Source organism: Phoca vitulina, unplaced genomic scaffold (assembly GCF_004348235.1).
Source record: "Phoca vitulina isolate PV1807 unplaced genomic scaffold, GSC_HSeal_1.0 scaffold13, whole genome shotgun sequence".
NCBI lineage: Eukaryota > Metazoa > Chordata > Mammalia > Carnivora > Phocidae > Phoca > Phoca vitulina.
The window spans coordinates 14,072,885-14,093,923 of record NW_022589716.1 but is presented as its reverse complement, the minus strand read 5'-3'; the positions used below and the strand labels follow the sequence as shown (position 1 = coordinate 14,093,923).

Sequence of the window (21,039 nt, the reverse complement as noted above, 5' to 3'; positions counted from 1 at the left end):
TTTGCTGGCCAGATCTATATAAATTCTATCAAGGAAATATTTATCACTGTAGAATTAATGAGTTCATCTGTTCATTCTTTAGTGCATTCATGAAATCATTCATGACTCTTTCAATCAACTGATACTTATTGAACTTTACCCTGTGTTAGGTACACGGACACTGCAGGAAGTAAGACTTAAGACTTTTTGGTCAACAGACAAGTGGGATTGCTCTTGATTTTGTTGCAGGTTAACCAAGCACAGGGAAGACACATCTTAGTTATACCTGGGATTGGGTTTCTCCTTCTTGTAAGGGAGTAATTCCAGATTGTTGGTTGGTTTAGAAAGAAGGAAATTTTGCTGTAGATTTCACTGCTACTAAGATTTTTCTCCCTTAGAGCATCCTTGAAACGGACTTATTTTCTTTTAGCTGGTCAACGGCAAAGGTTCATCTGGGGAAGTGCTGCACTTTATTTTATGCAAAAGCCAGCCTTGAGAAATTATACTGTATGGCGGGTGGGCTTTGCTTCGTGTTCTTCTTACAGTTAAGGTATTTAGCTCTGAGAGCGCTGGGTTTCAGAGCAAGATCTCTAGAAGTTTCAGACCTGGAAGGGACCTTAGAGACTATTTAGTTGAATATATTTCATTTTGTAGATATGAAAATTGAAGCTGAGGCAAGTCAAGTGCCCTGCCCAAAATGATCAAGGAAGGGTAAAAGTCTCTTGGGACTCATTTCTGGATTGTACCTGAAATCCAGGAACATGCAGAAGCTAAGAGTTCTGGATCTGGTGTTTTGAATTCTGGCCTCACCACTTCCTATCTGTGTGATCTTGGGCAGCATATTTGACCTCTCTGGGTTATAGTTTCCTTGGCTAGAAAATGCAGATGATAATTGAGTTGTTGTAAGGGTTCAGTAAGATAATGTAGCAGGGCTTTGGCACAAGTAAGCACTTCATTACTGCTGAGGTTGTAAAATAATCCAGGAGCATGGGACGGGACACAGACAGAGATATTGTCTATTTTAGGCACTACTGTCACCCTGGTGCCCAAGAAAGTGCGCGGTATGTATCCAGCCCTCAGAAAGATTTGTTGAATGGATTTTTTTCAAATGTAAATTTGGTAATTCTCATAAAAGACAAGTAATACCAGGAAGGCAGAAATAAAGATGTTTATGTGTTGCTTAAAACAAGAGGGAGTTCTGTGCTCTGTTGGGGGGAACAAGTTTGATTTTAAATGAATTATTATTTGTAAATAATAATTAATAGAAGTATTTAACAAAATGTCTCAGCTGTTGATTGCATTCTGCAAAGCTTGATTCAGAGCTAAGCAGTCACGAACAAAGGGTAACTGGCTGATAACATCACCATGAGCTCTGCCTGGCAAAGAGCCAGAACCACACCATGATCACATCCAGCTGGACCACTTTCATCAGGCTCCCCTCATCTCCGTAGTGGCTGGATGATTCCAGAAGCCTCCCACCAGGTCTCCTTGCTTCTGCCTTTGACCTTCTGTTGTCCACTCTCAACACAGCAGCTAGAGAATTTCTTTTAAGCCTAAGTTACCCACCGTCTCGCTCATGTCTCCCTCCTGACTCAGTGGCATTGCTGCATCTTTCTAGTGGCCCTTGAGGCCGAGCACATTCAGGTCACGAGGCTTCTTCTACACCTCTTCACCTACCACTCTCCCTTCCCCTGTGCTCTCACACCCTGGCCCTCTTTTTCTTCTACACTCACACCCCAGGGCCTTGGCAAAGCCAGTTCTCTCTATGGAAAACTCTTTTTGATACCCATGGGACATATTTCCTCATCTTCCTTCAGGTATCTGCTCAAAGGCCTTCCTACCTGACTTTATTTTCTTCTTCCTAGTATTGCCACACTATGTATTTTTTATTTATTAGTATCTTCACACTGGGATATAACTTTTCTTTTTCTGCCTTATACCTAACATCTGGAATGGTGTCTGGCACAAAGTGTGTCCAATTCACATTTGTTGGATAACTGGATGAGCAGCCACTTCATCGTTCATGTTTCATTCTGTCTTTGGGAGGTGACTGTAAACATGACTTGGATTTATCTTGGCAACATTTTAAGAATGTCTGTCTTCCTCTGTGCACATTTTTGCATTCTCTCATTTTGAAGAACAGTGATAAAACAAGAGGATAAAACCAAGGCCGACCTACCTGAAGAGACCTTGTGGTATCCAAAGCAAGATAAGTGAACATAGGGCCAGGGTTTTATGAGCTAATAAAAGAAATCAGCCTGAAGATAAGAGGACATAAGCAATATAGAATGTACACATGATTTCTGCAGATGTGGAATCGTGAATGCCCGCGCTCGCGCATCTAACTCTCTCAGGATAATGGGCAGAACGGAAATTTTCTGTTAAAATGAAAAACATTCCCCTTTTGAAGTCTCAATTCCTTTCTGTTTGACTGGTATTTACTGAGCACTGAATGCTGCTCCTTGTGCCCACCATGTGGTCGTGGAAAGAGAGGAACTTGTAAGGCGTCACGAAGCTCATCTCTGGTTGATCCGAGTTAATGGGAAGGAGTATATTCTAGGACATTTAACAACAGTGGAGTGCCAGTACATGATTTATATCTCAGCCTGGAATGTGTTCTGGCAATTGTATTGAAATCTGAGCGTGCCTTGCATTCTTGAGCATTCTCAGTGCTGTGGAGAAAATAAGGGAGCTGCTTTGGAGAGACCCAATTTTGTAGGAACAAGAAGTGTGCCAGGTTCTTCCAGCTGGACCCGGGTGGAATTCCTCCCCACTCGCCCTCCAGGGTGAGTGGAGGAGTCCCACCTGGGAAGGTGCCGTGGGGTACCTGCCATGCCAACCCACCACCTACAGCTTCCCCTTACCTTGTGTTTGGCTTATCTTACTTGGAGAAGGTAAATAAGGTTGTGGTTTAAAATGGCTTTTACTGATTATAAGACAGTGGGAAACTAAATAAGAGGTGCTGCATGGACCCCTCCAAATAGACGTGATGATCTACTCAGTTTAATCATGCTAATAATTTAAAAGAAAGAGGGGTGCGTGGGTGGCTCAGTCAGTTAGCGTCCACCTTCAGCTCGGGTCATGATCTCAAGGTCTTGGGCTTGAGCCCCACATCGGGAGCCTGCTTCTCCCTCTCCCTCTGTCCCTCTCTCTCTCTGTCTCTCTCTCAAAATAAATAAAATCCTTAAAAAAAAAAAAAGGTAGGCTTATTTTTATTTGCAAATAACCCAAATGACAGAGACTCACCTACAGCTGACAGAGGCGACTGCCCTTTGAACAACACGTCCACCCTCGCAGATGGCACCTCACCAGCCACCTGTCCAGATGTTAAAGCCACAGGAATTGACTAAATTCCACAGAGGAGAGAGAAGAGAGAAAACATCTTCGTAACACGGTTTGGTTTTCACAAATTTGGAAGTTATGTTTAGTTGAAACATATGTGGCTTTAAAAAATTGTAAATTGCCTTCCTTTAAAGTTGACATTTCCTGTTTGGCTTGTGCTTTTGTGTCTGAAGCGCCACATCGTCCGTGTTCTCTGACACATGCCTGCTCGAAGTTGCGCTGTGTTCCTCGATGACGGGCCTCCCTCCGTAATACACGCAGCAACTGAGGCTGAGATTTCATTTAAATTGTTGTCAGATTGCGGGAGATTGGCCATGTGCTTGCTGTCCCCGCAGGAAAAGTGGAGGAGTGTCTGAAATGAGAAATGAGCCGCTGCTGGCGGTGGTCATGAAGAATGTGTCTGAAAACAGGGATGGTATAAAGGGAGGGTTAGCTCTGTGTGTTACATACTGAAGGGCTTGATTGATGGGGTCTCGAGAAACCACAGTAAGGAACAAAATTGCCATTGGGACCCCAGACGTTTTGTTTAGGTTAGGAACTTCCATTTGATGGAAGATCTCATGTTGTTAGCAGAAGAGTGACATTTGATTGAGTAGACATTGAAATGTTCCTATATTTTATGTGATGTGGTCTTGAAGAAGAAAGTGTGCTTCTGCGAGGATTATCAAGTCATTTCCGTCTCTCCTAGAAAGATCTGTGTGAAGCAGCATTGATCATTGAATAGCTTCCCAATGTACAAGTGACTCAGAAGACATTTCTCTAAGATCCTCGAGGACCTTAAATGTGCATTTTTTAATTCTTTTTCTCATTAATTCTTTTATTCATATTCATATTGATTGAGCATCTCTGTGCTCGTACTGTGTTGATAGAGGATAAAATGGTGACAAGATAGGTAAGTTTCTGGTAATTTACAGCCTAGTTGAGGAGGCAGACATTAATTAATAATTACAGTAACAAGAATATAATAACAACTGGAAATAAAAGCTTAGAAAGTGAGAGAAGCATGTTGCTGTGAGGCCATTTAATCAAGGACATTAACCTAGTCATGAAAGGTCAAGGAAGGCTTCTTTGAGGAAGTAAGATCTGAAAGAAGGGAGAAATGTTAACTAGATTAAAGGTGAGAGTGAGAGTTGCATCATGGGAACAGCATGTGCAAGGGTCCTGTGGTAGGATGGAGCGTGCTGCTTTAAAGGCAAGTGCGTCTGGCCGGTGGTAGATGGTAAGATTAGAGCAATTGGCAGAAAGCAGACCATGCAGAGCCTCAAAGAGCATGCTCTAGGTTTAGATTGTTATCCTAAGAACAGTAGGGAGTCACTAGCAGGGCTACGGGGAGGTTTAAGCAAGGGCGTGTTTGTGTTTTGAGAAGATTCTCCTGGTTGCTGAGTGGAGAATGTCTCAGAGGAGCCAAAGTTTGATGTAAGACTTAGCTGGCTGTGGAGCAGATGGGTTTGAGGAACGTGTGTAAAACTTTGTATCTTTACTGCCTCATCTGGGATAGGCGTTTCTCAGCATGGATTAGAAGACTACGGTTTTATTTTGACTTTTGTCATTGGTAGCTATCTAACCTTGTACCTGTTGCTTCACCTCTCTGGGCACCAGTTCCCACATCTGTAAAGTAAAGCAGTCAAATTACATCCTTTCCAGTGCCCCAATTCCCTGGATCCATGACGTTTTGGGTACCATGGGTTTTTCAGGTAGATGATTAGAAGGTAAATACATTAGATGTTGGTTAATAATGGGAGACCAGCATCTTAAGTTTGTTCATGGTTCATGTGACCACCCTGCTGCAAGTCCTTCTCTCCACTCCTTGGATGGTCATAAGTCATAAGCAGTCAAGGACACTAGTGCATACTTTTCCATTTCTCACTATGGCAAACATAGACTGTTCTTTAATTAGGAGCTGTCTTAGCTCAGGCTGCTGTAAGAAAGTACCTTAGTCCAAGTGGCTTAAACAATAGAAATTTATTTCTTATAGTCCTGGAGGCTGGGAAATTCAAGATCAGGATGCCAGAACATTTGGTCCCTGGTGAGAGCTCTCTAACTGGCTTGCAGACAACCACCATTTCACTTTCTCTCTGTGTCCTCAGATGGCTGGAAGAGAGACAGGAACTCTTGTAAGGGCACTAATCTCATTGTGGGGGCCCCATCCTCATGACCTCATCTAAACCTAATTGCCTCCCAAAGGACTACCTCCAAATACCATTACAATGGGGGTTAAGGCTTCAACACATGAATGTTAGGGGGACACAAATATTCAGTCCATAACAGATGCCTTTTTGAAAAACACCAGATGTGATTCATTAGAAAAATAAAACAAAACCCTTCACGTGAGTAGGAGTGAAAGCAGGGATTCTAATGAAACAGCCCCGTGAACACAGCCCAAATGGAGTGGAAAAAAGCAAGAGGAGTTTTTGCTAAGGGGGTTCATTTGACTCTTGTGCCCTATGATTTTGGAATCCTTTGTCAGCAATTGTAACAGGTGCGCTCAGCTGCAACCACAAACATTTTCCAAAGGAGGAGTGTTGATAACATTTTCATTGACCTAAAAACAAATCTAATGAGAGAGCCAAAGGAAAGACAGGAGGTGTAATTTGCTGGTCAGCCTTCGTCAGCTGCCCACAGCAACCTCATCCTGTGTGAGTCTTTAAATCAATGCACATTGCCACAGAGATCCCTGGAGGGCGGCACAACTCAGCCTTGGCCCCGTAAAGGACACAAATTCAGACAAAGCAGCACTGTTGACCTTCAGACTGCAAGCGGACTGCTTTCTTCATGCCGTGTCGCCCAGTGAAATAATTCTCATAAACGCTTTTTGTTTAGCCATTTGGAATAAGAGCCAGGATTTGGGAAGGGGTATTTCCCCACCCTCTTAAAATGTGGTTTGATGTTGGCTTGACAAAAGCTGTTCCATGGATCTGAGTTCAAAGTGAACACAGGATTTGTGGAGTAGAGGGGTTCTTGGGTGGTGCTTTGGTCACTCTGGGCGGGGGGTGGGGGGGTTGACATCTCTCACACTTAAGGAAGGACAAACTGCCCCCGCTCCCCATTCCAGTCCCCCTCACTATGTCTTTGCCTCTGTGCCATTCCTTGTAAATCCCTGAAAGGTGGATGAGCAGGGAGGGTCAGGGAGTTACCCTTCCTTTTGCTTCCCCCATTTCAAGCTGTGGATCTCTGTTTTTGACTCTGTATTAGATTGGCCAGAGGCCATTTTTTTTAGTGCACTCTGTCGCTGTGTGTGGGTTTTGGGGGCCACTTGAGAACTGTTATAAGCCACTGGAAGTAGAGCTGCTACTTTTTAGATCGGAGGCATTCGGGAAAAAAAGAGTAAAAAAGAAACAAACAAAAATGCCAAAGGTAGGGTAGAAGTTTTCAATGACCCTTAGAAGAGAAAGAGGAGCAAGAACCTGAATGAGGCACATTCTCCAGTTTTGGGGAGAGAAGGAGTGCTGTCTGGCAGGAACTTCTGGGCCACGCACAGGACTTGGCAGTGGTGGACTCTATTCTTGGCTCCCCGAGGGGCTCTGAGCAGCCCCTCTTCCAAGGGCCCTGCTAGTCTAGGCTTCACCAGCCCTACCCTCCAGCCCCTCGGCGGTACAAGCACAGGCTCCCTTTAAGGAGCTGGTGGCCCACTGCCCCCTCTGCAAATGCATCAGGAGAGGGAAGCCCAGGTCTGGAGCTCCTGCTTTACCCTCTTCTGGTCTCAGGTGTCCTTGCTTGCTTTGCCCTGCTAGGAGGAGGGTTTCCTTTGGCATGGTTTTACTTGGGCAATCTAGGTTTTAGATTTTGAGTATTTGAGGAGCTCACACTGGTTTTGTTCCAACCCTAGATTTCAGAATTGGGCCCCAATCCCTTTATAGATCACCTGGGGCCATCCCTTGACAGTCTGCAAGGTGAGGTGGCTTCTAAGACTCCTGTACGCCCCACCCTCCCTCCAAAGTGCACGATCAAGGTCCCAGGCAGAAGGCACCAGAGGAGCCCGGTCCCACCACAGCACTGACCACGACTTCCTGAAGGCTCGCTGTTCGCTGGTGCCTGGCACTGTGTCCGGCAGCTCCTCTCGTCAGCTGACCCAGCCTGGTGGGTAGTTATCATGAGGCCCATCTTACAGAAAACAGGGGCAAATGCGGTTTCTTTTCTCTGAGCTTCACTGACTTGCACAGGGGTCTTTCCTGGCTGTGACCTCCTGTTCTCTCTGTTGGCAGCAGAGGGCCAGAGGTGCTTTATTGCTGCAACGTGGCCTTTTTCATCCCCAGCCCAGGGAGCGCTCATAAAGACAGATCTGTTCTTTAGCAGTTTCTCAGCAAGAAAAGCGTGGTGTTGCCATTCCTTACAGCTGGCCATTGCCAACCTCTCAACGGAAAATGACCTTAGTGCATTTTTTTTCCTTTTCCTTATCCCCCAACATCTATTAGGCTGATTTTTTAAAACATAAATCAGATCATGTTACACCCCTTGATAAAACCTTCCAGCAATTCCCATAGAGTCTATAAATTTGGATTGGAAAAAAAAAAAATCACATCTTTATTTTCACTAACTTCCAACTGAAAAAATACATTTCCTTTTGTTACAAATGAGAGCAGCAAACCATAGCAGTACCCGTGACTTTGTCACCAAAAGAATGCCCTGATATTTTCTTTTTACATGACACTGGTCGCATATATCTCTAAATATCTTGCATGTCCATGATTACTGAAAATGACAGTAGTTAGTAGACCCATCACCAGATCTTGTTATTTAAAGCATGAGCAAAGAAATCATTTGTACCGTATGATAAGTTAATTATCTAATATGTTGATAACTATTTTAATATAATGGGTTTCCTTCATTAGAAGTGGACCAAGGCAGGGGGTAGGGGAGTGATGGGAGCAGTTGCCCTATTTCAGGCAATAAGGGGATGCATTGGCTAAAGAATTGAAAAGCAATAAAAAGTTGACTTCAGGTCTATCTGCTTTTTATTATCACTATACGCTGGCAACTCTAAACAACGTGATTGACGAAATACTCCTCCGTGCCAAGATAAACCATTTCCACTATTCCCCTGCCCCGATAACCCAACTATGATCTTCATAGTCCTAATTTTTTTTTAAGATTTTATTTATTTATTTTAGAGAGAGGCGGGGGCGGAGAGGAGCAGAGGGAGAGGGACAAGCATACTCCCCATGGAGCCCGGAACCTGACGCGGGCTCGATTTCATGACCCTGAGATCATGACCTGAGCCGAAATCAAGAGTCCAACGTTTAACCAACTGAGCCACCCAGGTGCTCCTTCATAATCCTAATTTTTTTTTCTTTGTTTCTGTTTTGTTTTGTTCTTTGTCATTTAAAAACACTTTGTAAGGAGTGGTCCGTAGGCTTCAGCGTGCTGCCCATGAGGTTCTTGGCACAAAAACAATGAAGAATCCCTGCCTTAGAATAAAATATAGATCCAGCTTCCTTGGCCTGCAGGGCCTGATATGCCTAGGCTCCTGCCTACCTGCCAACCTCATTCCCTCCATCATCCCCCTCTCTTGGCACCCCCTAGTAAACCAGAATGTCTTGGTGTTCCTTAAACATACCAGGTTCGTTCCAGTCTTTCTTCTTCCCCCAGATCTGGCTCCCATCTTGCTCTGATCTCAGCCTTTTATTCTGTGTCCTTGTAGAGGCCATGCCTCATATCATCCCTGATAATCCTGTCAGGGGAGACCCTCCCCCAGTGTTTCCTCTTGGCAGTTAGAGCTAGTCACCAGAAGGTAAGTCCACAAGCACACACACGGACCCTGACTGTCAATTGTTGTAATCTCTGCTGTAGCCCCAGCCCCGAGCACCTTGGCAGACACTGGCCAGGGCCTCGGTGTCCTCCGAGCTGAGTTTGCTTCTCTTGAACTCTCCATGGTAGCAGCCAGTTAATCATATTTATTTAATCACTAGGTTTAAAACCATTAAAATGGTCGCTTCAAAACCTAGGGAAATGTATTCAGCTACAAAAATGCATGTGGATATAGTGAATAGGTTATGTAAGTGACCCTGAAAGAAAAAAAAGAAACCTGTCAAATGTAATTTATAGGTCAGAAAAGGGCACCAGATTTCCCCTCCCGCCTTCTTTGGTGGCAGATCGGCTTGGAGAAAGCTGCAGAAATCTGACTCACAGAACTTTAGACAGCAAGGATGCTGTGTCTCACAGAATAAGTACAGAGGTAGGCTGGACCCTGGTTGGCTGACTCAGTTACTTAACTCAAAGCAAACACCAGGCCTTCCCATCTCCCCAGATTCTCCATACGCTTCAGGCTGATAATTTTCATGGTTGCAAGATGACTGCTTGTAGCTATGGAAGCAATGTGCTTCCATTTTCTAGAAAATAAGTCCTTCCTTTTAGTGTGATTGATGCATTAAGTCATAAGCTCATCCCTGTGCAAGTAACAGCTCCCAGAGGAATGCTAGGCAGTTTGACTCAGATGATGCAGCGGGCATGCTGTAAATATTTGCAGAAAACAGGGGTTCTATAAGAAGGAGAAAGAGGGAATAGCTATTAGAAAGGCAACCCACAGTATCCATTATAGGTGTAGCTCTTTAAAAAAACAAATTTCTGGGGCACCTGGGGGGCTCAGTTGGTTGAGCATCTGACTCTTGGTTTCAGCTGGGGTCGTGGTGTCAGGGTTGGGGACTGAGCCCCGTACTGGGCTCCACACTCGGTGGGGAGTCTGCCTCGGGCTCTCTCTCCCTCTGCCCCTCCCCCTGCTTCACACATACTCTCAGTCTTTCAAATGAATAAATAAATCTTTAAAAAAATCAAATTTCTTATTGTTTTATTGTTGAGGAATAACTACTTAGAATGGGTTCCGATGGGAATAGCTTGAAACCTTTTGTTTTTTATTTTTTCAAATACATAGGTCATTTTTCTTCTAGAAAAGATTTTTTTTTTTAATTATTGCCTTTATCTTGGCCTTGTTATCCGGCATGTGATCTGGCAGCTGAAGAATTATGGCCCATGGCTGCAGACGTGGATGCTTATATATAACAGGCTTTGGTCTCCATAGTTAGTTTTAAGGGAGAATGTGTGCCAGGGATTTGGAAAAGCTCTAATATAAATTTTCAAATAAATGACATTGCTTAGACCTTACTTAGATTATGAAGATGCAAATCAATTGATCTTGGAAGGCAGAGCAAACCCTCTAACTGAGCTCCAAAAAGCCTCTCTCTCTCTTTTTTAAATTCCTGTTTTATTAGAGCAGAAGCATCAACTGCAATTGTGATGGGTCCTATGAAATTAAAAAAAAAACTCTCAAGGTGAAATAGAATTTGGTTCACTTTGGGATAATTATAAAACACAAGACAGAAGTAAAGAGGAGATCTATGTTTATATAATCTGTATGTATAAATGCACAGAGGAAGGTCTGGAAGAAGAGCCACCTCCACTTCATCAGAGAAGGGAGATCCTCAGCAGTGGAGGTGCAGGGGGGAGGGGGCCTGAGGGGACTCAAGCCATGTCTGTAAGGAGGACCCGTATTTATGAATTGCTGGTGTAATAAAACAAAAGATTGAGTTTATCAGCAATAAATAGACAAGTGAAATCGCAGTATTAGATTTGATAACTTACGAATCCTTTAGCCCCATGTTGGTATGTGAAGGCTCTGGGGAAAGAGCTAAGGAAAGAGGTTGAGTTTTCCAAAAAATGTGGAGTCAATGTCCTTCCAGACAGATATTAGACATAGGTCATTCATTTTCTTTTTCTTTTTCTTCCTCTTTCCCTTATTATCTCCATATTTTTTTTTTCTCTCCCTGAATTATGTGTATTTCATGTGGCTTGGTGCCTTTCAATGGTGCCACTTCCTGGGATGGGCTGGTTGTGATCACCCAGTACCCCACTCCCACCCTGGGGGCAGACATCTCCCATGGACGCTGGCTCAGCCCCCCAGCCCTACCTCTCCCTCCTCAGCATTGGCCCCTGCTGTTTTGCGGGCCCTCTGACGGCCCGCCCCCTCCAAACCGAATGAAATGCCCTAACTGGAATGAGAAAAGAAACCCTTTGAAAGCCAAATAGTGGAGTTGAAAAATGACACTTGTCTTGTTGGAGGTGTGGCTTTAGAAGTTAAATTTCCTTGTGTTTTAGGGTTAAGGGTAAGTATTTGGAATGCCTTTACTGATGGCAACTCTCATCCAGCACCTGTGCGTGTATGTCTCAAACGTGGGAAAGCTGCGGTTCAGTCTTACAGCTGTTTCCCCTTCAGAGTCTCTAGTTTTGTGATGCAGTCGCTCGGGGGGGGGGGCAGGCTGCCCAGAGTACTTGTTTTCATATCAATAAAATCCGTGTATTGCTACCAGGATGAGACGTTTTGAAAGTCAGAAAACACGTGTTTGGATTCCTGTTCCTCCACTCTCTTGGGAAAAGTTGTTTTATCCTCTGCATAAAAATGGCAACAGTAATATTGCTCGACAACCTCAAGTCTTTCTCGCTGCAGTGAAACCCCTTTGGTGATTGCAGGTACCGCTCCATCCTCCTGCCCCTCACCTCCATCTCTCTCCTCTCCACTCTCCTCAGCTCCATTTGCTCCTGGATCCACTCCGGTCTTGATTCCTCCCTTAGTCCTCATCTGACCCGATAGCCAGACATCATGTGGTGTTGGCCAACCAGGTCTTGCCATGGCCCATCTAATGGCTTTTTTTTTCCATCCTGGCTTCTGCCGTGTGGTATGACTGACAGTTCCTGATCCAGATCTCCCTTCTGTGTGGCTTCCGTGACCTACACTCTCCTGATTCACCCTCACCTTTCTGGCCACCCCACCTTGGATTCCTTCACACGTTCCTCTTCCTGTGGCCATCCCTTAAATGGAAATGTCTGTCGGGGTCCTGAGTGAGGCCTCCTGGTCAGCTGCATCTGAATGTCTCCCCCAGAATTCATCCTTTACTTGTTTAAGGTACAGTTCCTGCCTTCCCTCACCATCAAACCCACTGCCCCTCAAGGTATCTGTGTCCCTCTGAATAGCACCTCTCAGTTGGCAAAGCCAGAAACCTGGGTGGCATGATGGCCTGGTTCCCTCCCCTTGTTTCCCACACTGAATCTATATCACCAAGTCTCAACTTGCCCACCCCCTAAGTATCTCTGGAATCCTCTGGTTTTCTCCAGCCCCGATGCCTCTTCCTTTGCTGAGGGCATTTCCTCTTTGGCCCGCATTCCTGCTGCCTTCTTCCTCCCCCTCACATCTATTCCCTGCAGAAAGCCAGAGGGCCCTTCCTAAAACACAAGTTGGGCTGTCACTCTGCTACTTTACATTTTTGCTGCCCCTTCCTGTTCCCTCTAGAGAAAGCCCAAGGAGAAAGCCTGCTTCTCAGCGTGGCTTGCAAGCCCCAGCCCTGCCTGCCCCCTGTGTCTTTTACCATTTCTTTTCTCCCTCGAAAACAACCAGACTTCCTGACCATAGTCCTTTCCACTTGCTGCTCCTTCTGCCAGAAACTTCTTTCCTTCATCCTCACCCTTGCCTTAGCTTTCTCATAACTTTGGGTCTCTGCTTTCTCATAACTTCCACTGAGAAACCCTCCCTGGCCCTCGCTCAGGTGCCCCTTCTGGAGCTTCCATAGGAGCCTGTGTTTTCACTGGTTATGTCAGGGCCTGCAGGGCCTGGCTCAACTCTTCGAACAAAGTATGTGCTTCCCAAGTACTCAACCAAGAGGGGAAAAATGAGGATTCATGGTGTGTGAAAGGGGCTCTGTAATTTTAAAGCATTCCTTAATTTCAGTTCTTAACAAAACAGTCTAAAATAAAAATGTAACAAGAAAACCTTGGATCACGGGGTAACTCAGTATATTGTTGAGGGTGGAAGATAGGGTCTTTCTTCCTCACAATCACAAGACCTGTTTGTTGGTAGATTTCTGACCTGTCATTTTCCCTGAATTTTCCTCTGATAACGCTATGTGGTCTGTTCAGCTACCTCTGCACCCTGTGCTCAGGGAGTAGAGAGAAGCGCTGTATTGAAAGAAATAAGAACCAAGGTTCATCATATGTACAGATTTCCCTCTTTGGGTCAAATCCAGTGTTTAAAATCTGCCATTTCTGGGAGGTCTTGTATTCTTAAACACAAAATCCCTTGAACTTCAAATAGAGACTCTCAACTGACGCACTCTGGCTATTCTTAGCCTGGGCTTTCACTATTTTTTAAAGGCAGTGCAGGATCTATACATCCATTGAGCAGCCAGCCTTCCTCCTTGAGAAGTAGTAATTCCAGTGAATCAACGCAGTGGTGGAGAGGATAACGTAGACATGTCAGGCCGGAATTTGGTGAATGGGGCAGCTCAGTCTGAAGCTGGAAAGATTACCAGCTGCATACTTCACATTTTCTTCTTCAGGTTGACCATTAAGAATGGCATATTATACAAGTGGGTTTTTTTTACAGTGTGTGAATCAGCTTGTGACAATTCTGTAGAGCTTTTCCTTTAATCCCATGAAACAAAAGAGAACTAGCCATGATTTTGATCTGCAGAAGTAAGGAGAAAGGGGCTGAGTCCTATAGCTTTCTGCTGTTACATTTGAGAAAATAGCGATTTAGGTCTTGTGTGTGTGTGTGTGTGACCTTCAAAGGTGACATTGGCATGTAGGAGGTCAGGTGACTTGCCAGGCTTTGCATCCTGGGCTCAGGTCACTGGTGGTCAGTGTGATGGGCCCAGAGGTTCCATTCTTTCAGGTCTCCAATATCTCTGGGCTCTGTTTCAACCGAAGAAACTACAAGAAGAAGAACAAGGAGAACACTTACTCAGATTCTCCCTCCTGTGAGATATAGCACTCCATATATGAAGACAGCAATCAATAATGAAATAGGATTAGAACAGGCAGGGGCACCAGGGGCTTGGAGGCCCTCATCCTGGGGGAAGCCCAAGAGGAAGCTTCTTGTTTCTACACTAGGGCATTTTTGTTGCATGTGACCCACGCCTCTGCTTTGTGTGGGCTTTCCCTGCACAAGGAGGAGCCCTAACGGAAGGCCCAGGGTTGGGAAATGTTGGATAGGAACAGAATAAGTCAGATGGTGTAGGGAGACTCCCAGGACCCCAGGGCTGACCGTGTGCTCCCAGGGTCTGTGACCTGGGACCGTGTGCTCTGAGGGTCGGGTGACAGTGGGCACAGGGGCTGGGTCTACGAGACTGGCTCCACTTGGAATCTTTGAAGGTCTGCACCCGCAACGTGGGGTGCTGTGACCCGATTAGCCTAACAATAATGAATCATTGCTAAGAAACAGATTTTATAGGTAAACAATATATAGACTGATGTTGATATCTATATAATAAAGAGAGACAAGATCTGAAGTGACTTGAAGACAGGTTTATCTCTGGGGATAAGCTTTGGGAATTTTAATTTTCTTCTTTTTGCTTGTCTGGGTCTTACACCTTTTCGGCAGAAATCAAGTGTTACTTCTACACTAAAAGGAAAAAAAGAAACCCATAACACAGGTTTTCATTTGTTTTTTAAGAAAAGAGAGTATTGGGGGCGCCTGGATGGCTCAGTCGGTTAAATGTCTGACTCTTGGTTTCAGCTCAGGTCATGATCTCAGGGTCGTGAGATCAAGCCCCACGTTGGCTCCAAGCTCAGTGCACACAGTCTGCTTAAGATTCTGTCTCTCCCTCTCCCTCTGCCCCTCACCCCACTCGCATGCTCTATCTCTCTCTCAAATAAACAAACAAATCTTTAAAAGAGAGAGAGAGAAAAGAAGAGTATTGGAGGAAGACTGAGAAGAGAAACGCTGTAGAAGGTTCTTGAAGTAGTCCAGGGGAGGAGTGCTGGGGGTTCAGAGGAGGACAGGAGAGGAGAGTATTTTCAAGTGGAATCCACAGTGTCCGGAGACAGGCTGGGGGAGGGAGGGCCATAGTAAAACTGGGTGGCCTCGGGTCAGTAACTGGAGCAGAGATGGGTGGAGGAGAGAAGAGAAGGGGTATGCCCAGCAGGCATGAAGGAACTGGGGACATGGGAGACATAGCACCCTCTCCCGCACACGGCTGGCGTTCTCCAGTGGAATCTGAGGGCATTTCCCCGCTGAGAGGCAGCATGGTGAGCAAGCAAATAGGTGAACCTGGGAGCCAGACCACCTTGCTTTTGGTCTTCACGCCATCACTTACTAATGAATGACCTTAAAACAAGTTACAAGACCTCTCTTGTGCCTTAGTTCCCCCATTTGTAAATGGGGCTAATAATAATATCTGCCTCGTAAGGTTGTTACAGGGATTAAATAAGTTAATATTAGTAAGGTGGTTAGCACAATGTGTGGCATCTGTAAGCTCTACAAAATGACTGATAAATAGAAACAGAGACTGGAGTTTGAGCTGCTAAGGGCCTGGAATGTGTGTTTAATCGGCCTCTCCCCAAGCGCCTCATGTAGATTGTAAGCACTCTGCCTATAGTTGTCAAGTAAATACACATGGCAGTTAGGTTTTTAAATAATTTTTTTGACTGTGCCATGAGTTACATAGACCTCAGATGGCTTTGTTTCCTATGCCTGGAAGGGGTGGGGGGAACAATTCATTTCAAGTTCCAAATAACCAAGTTTACAAAGAAATGTCGGTAACACCCCTATTTCATCAGACTGCCTGAATTTTCAAAAATTCCAGGAGCTGCAGTGCCTTGTACATATGATGGATGATGTGGGAAAGCATCAATTAAACAAATAGGGCTTGAAAACATTGTTGATAAGTGTCTGGCAGTGCGTTCCTGTGGGGGGAAGCAGTGCTTGAAACTCAGAAAATGCACAAAGTAACTTTATTTTGGATCTTGAGCCCAAATTGGTAAAACCTAAGGCACAAGACTGCCTTTTGGAAGGCATGCTTCCAAAAGGCCCTTTCAGCTGTCAGGTCCCAGCCGGAGTGTTAAGGCAGCTCTCTTAAGGGGGAAACCGGGGAAGATGCAGGCGCAGTATTTTTAGAAGGCATTGTTCTCTGAATTCTAGAAACAGCCATCCTCAATGAAAATGTGTTTTCAGACGCACTCTTCCACTCTTTGTGCTTCTTGAAGATTGGTATCTAGAAATAGAACACCAAGTGTGTTTTCTTTGGTAATTAAATTTCTTGTTGTTTCACTCAGAGGCAGGGAGGGACCGTCTATTTTGGGTTACTAGAGTTGATAAAACATCATCTTTAAGGCGCAACAGGCTATGGACATCATGGGAGGGAAGTGATATTAATGTGAGAGTTTTCTGGCTGAGGTCATGGTACATGAATAATAGAAGCAGCTAGCATTTATTGAGCTGTTACGGTGTGACTTAAGCTGTATATTCTCCTTTTACCCTTTCAACAACCCTGAGAAGTTGCTTCTGTCACTGTCCCCATTTTACAAACGAAAAAAATGAAACCAAAAGAGGTAAGGACACTTGATCAAGGCTGTAACTCCATACTGTTAGGATGAATCCAGGCATTAACACTAAGCCACATTGTATGTATGTATGGAAAAACCCCCTCAAGTGTGTGCTATTTTTATTTTAAATAAAGCAGAGTTCTAGCTTCTCATGCAAACTTGTAAAGATGAATTATGTAAGTTCCTGGTGGAAAAAAAATAACCTGATTCTGTAGGTACAGGATACTTAGGTGCTATTTTGTTAAGCCCCCATGAACATACAGAAGGAAATCACGTCACAAAAAGCTGGCTCTCACATGTGCGGGAGGTGAATGAGGCTTGATTCACTACAATTAAGATAAAAATACAGATCTTTTAGTGGTTTTACTAAATAAAGATCTGGATACCTACTGATGATAATTAGTATGCAGTTCAGCCTTTTAAAAAAGTCACATGCACATCAAGTGTATTAAGATGTCTTAGTGGGAGAGGTGAATGGAGGCTGTGTGTATGTAGGAGTGTGTTCTCTGCCCTCCCGCAAATAACTTTTATTACCTGATAACAATAATATACTACCTTTTGTTGAGCTCCTACCTTTTTTTCAGAAATAATACCAGGTCCGTTACATATATTTCATTATCACTTAAGTCTCAAAAAAGCCCGCTAAGAGAAGGGGGTATCACAGCCATTGTACGCTTGGGAAAACTGAGGCTCTGAAGAGTAAAGTGAATTGCCCAAAATCACAGAGCTAGCAAGTGACATGGCTCTGAATTAACTCCCCAACAATTTTATTTTTTTTACTGCAGAAATTCTCAAGCCCCAGATCCTCGTTTACCAAGCTCCAGCAGTCATCCATAGCTTACCATTTCTTTTACCTATGCCCCCATCCGTACACCCTTTATTTATTTATTTTGGCATCTTAAGGCAAATCCCAAACATCAAATCATTTAATCCGTAAATAAAACCCAAAGATAGTTTCAATGTCACAACATTAGCAGGTTTGGCTTTAAAGCTACTTCCTCCTCCGCTCTCAGCTTGCTTTGCTCTACCATGAACTTTTCTCTAGTCCATGGTGCTTAGTGTGGTCGTGACGTCACTGTCTCTGTGATCGCTTCCTGTGCCTCATAAACTCCAAGGGGGCAGCAGCCGTGCCATCCTCCCCGACTCCCACCCCACCCCCACGCTCTGCCCCAGTCGGTGGGGCCAGTGCTCATAAAGACTTCTCAACTTTTTAAAAATTGGGAGTTCACAATTTTCAAGCAATCCTAGGGAAACAGAATCTTTGACAGAAGAGGTGACAGACGGCCCCTCCGGAACCCCAAGCTCACTGCTTCCACCTTGAAAGCCTCTTACCTGGGAACACAGGCGGCAAATAACTGCTTGAAGGTACAAAATGAGGCTGAATTCTGGTTTGAGTTTGCAAGTTTGATTCTTAGAATATGCCTTAATTTAAATAGGGTTGAATTGCAGAAGAAACTGCTTTCATGGAATAAATTCTGGGGAGTTGGGAAAACCAGTTTCCCCCCAAACTGAAATTCTTCTGGTGAATCTTTGTGTCTCTGGTTTATGACTTGGTGGGAATAGTGGAAGCTTGGCATGTGGAATCAGAAAACCTGTGTTCTCCTCCCTAATCCTGCCTTTAATTCACTGTGTGACCTTAGGTAAGTCACTTCACCTCTCTGAGCCTCTATTTCTTAACCCATCCATTCCATAAATACAAATGAGTGCCTACCATGGGCTAGGCACTGAGTATCAAAGAAGATGGTGTATTTGAAAATAATTTGTAAATATTTTGTAAATAAATAATTTGTAAATAATTATTAGTGTTTTCCTTGTAACAGTGCAAATAAGTGCCTTTGGAAGGGAGTGCTTATGAATGATTCTTAGCTTCTTAGAGCTTTGACAGGGAGGGGAAGGAGACAGGATACAAGGCCCTGGGCTCACTAAAGATACCTTTGATCAAAGACTGGATGGGGGGAGGGTTGACTGTATGGGGAGAAGGTCGTGAAGTTAGTGCACAAGCAAGCTCTGCTATAAAACAGCACCATATAGTTTCCAGTGTACAGAAGAGCATTCAGAGCAGTAAAAAACAGCAAATCAAACAGCATACACAGACGTTGAGCCCATTCACAGCAATTTCTTTACATGTCCCTTTTGAATAAACAACAGCTGGACCTGGAACGTCTCTAGTCATTTTTACCCTCTCTTGTTAACTCTGGTTAACTGTTGCAGAACTGGCTACCCACTTCCAGTCTCAACACACTTCCCTAAGCCATGAGACCATTACCTGGTCTCTTCATTCAACTCCTATTTCCTGCAGCTCCATTTTCTACTCTCTCTTTTTCTGTCCAGTTGTGTTGGTGTCCTCATGCTCCCTTGAGGTATGAAGTGGAGTAAAACATATCAAATGAAAGGTATAAACAAAAGTCCCTTGGATTGGAGTGAAGAAAGAATTATGAACCCAATCGGGAATTTTAGACGCTACACAGATGGCATGTTACATAGTTAGCTGCTGAACGTTATTATACAATGGGCAGATTATCGGCCTGGGAAAGCCTGGGCTCTTTGTCACAAGTGCAAGGTGCCAGAAGCAAGGCCACCAAAGTGACACAGCAATCCTTAGAACAGTGGAATGTGATGCTGCATTTTTAACTCAGCATCATAGTGGCAGATTAGGGGCAGCGGCTGCATGGCAAGCCCTGTGCTGGGCACCGGGGAAGTGAAAATGAATGAGATACAGTCTTTGCCGTTGAGAAATCACAACTTCAGTGCAGTGTGATATGCTTTCTACCACATGCCTTTCTTTATTCATTTCTTTATTCACTCAACAGACCTGGCCTTGGAGCCTTGCTAAGGAGTTTGGTTTTAATTCTCCAGGCAGGGATGGTTTTGGGAGAAGGACATGATCTGATCAGAATGGTCTTTTCAGAAGGTCAAGGACAGAGAGAGTAGGTCTGCGAAGTTGGGGCCTGGCAGCTGGTAAATCAATTAGGAAGCCAGGGAAATCTCCCAGGGAGATCATCTGCTCCTGGAGTTCTATTATATGTTAAAATGTATGTTGTTCTCTTTCACCGTGAACAAAGAAGGAAAACTTGAGGAACAAAAACCCCACAAAATATAGCACCATTTTTGGAATAAGGCTCATTTCAATTCAAGGTCATCAAATAGACCCAATACTGCTGGAGATTTTTACTCTCTCATTACTGGTGAGGCCAGGCTTTATATTTCTCCTCTTGGTTCAGATGGAAGCAAATGTGATATATTAGTTATCTATAACAATATTATCACAAATTGAGCCCCTTATAGCAACATATATTTATCATCTCACAGTTTCTGTGGGTCAGGAGTTTGTCAATGGCTTAGCTGGGTCCTCTAATTCTGGGTCTCACAAGGCTGGAATCAAGGTGTCAGCCAGGGCTGTGGTCTCATCCGAGGTTTGACTAGGGAAGATCTGCTTCTAAATTCACATGGTTGGGACATCTGGGTGGCTCAGTCAGTTAAGCCTCTGACTTCGGCTCAGGTCATGATTCCAGGGTTCTAGGATCGAGTCCCGCATCGGGCTCCTTGCTCAGCAGGGAACCTGCTTCTCCTTCTACCTGCCGCTCTCCATGCTTGTGCTCTCTCTCTTTCTCTCTCTCTCTCTCTGACAAATAAATAAATAAAATCTTAAAAAAAAAAAACAACTCACATGGTGTTTGGCAGCATTCAGTTTCTTGTGGTTACAGAACTGAAGGCTTCACAAGAAGAAGGCAGGAGTCACAGAGGCTGTCAGCCATATGCGATGTTCAGGGACTTGGTAGAGATGATGGAGCAGATAAGAAGGCAGAGAGACCAGAGCCCGTAGAGCTCCCAGGAAACACTGCTGTTGCCAGAAAACCACCCTCTGTTTTCCTCTTTGTCCATGTAATACTGGGAAATTTATCCAGAGTCCCGAATCCTTCAGGCTGATTATTTTAGCCCTGCTACAAGATTTAGGCAAAACCTGTTTCATTATCTGTTGGCTGGAATCCTGGTGACAGTATCCATTTGTATTGGTTTTATTTTCCTATTTCTTTTTTGTTTTGTTTTATTTCATTAAATATTACCCTCTTTGCCTGAAAGACTGTGCTCCTTCCAGTTGTTTTTAACTTTAATTTGTTTAGCTCAATTAATCTGAGTAATAGTCATTTGAAGGCAATTAACAAGGGCAAGCAAGCTTCCCTACAATATACTTAGGTTTCAGGTAGCAATTTCAAGCATTCTGTTTATTAACTTAATGATAAATCATAAAAGAAGGAGCTCAATGGCTCTTAGAAAATCCTGGCTCCATGATGGATCTACCTTGAGCATATCTCTACCTCACTTTCCCTGCCTATAAATCCACAGTTAGTATCTATACTAACAAGATGCTCCAAGGGGAACTAATAACTTTTGTTTTATTATGTTCAGTTAGCCACT

The 21,039-nt window shown here is 44.2% G+C and overlaps 1 protein-coding gene across 2 annotated transcripts in view; it reads left to right on the top strand.

Annotated features, from left to right (window-relative positions):
• The window catches only part of ARHGEF3 (Rho guanine nucleotide exchange factor 3), a 293,559-nt gene that overhangs the window by 162,143 nt on the left and 110,377 nt on the right, over window positions 1–21,039 (top strand). The window lies entirely within an intron of this gene.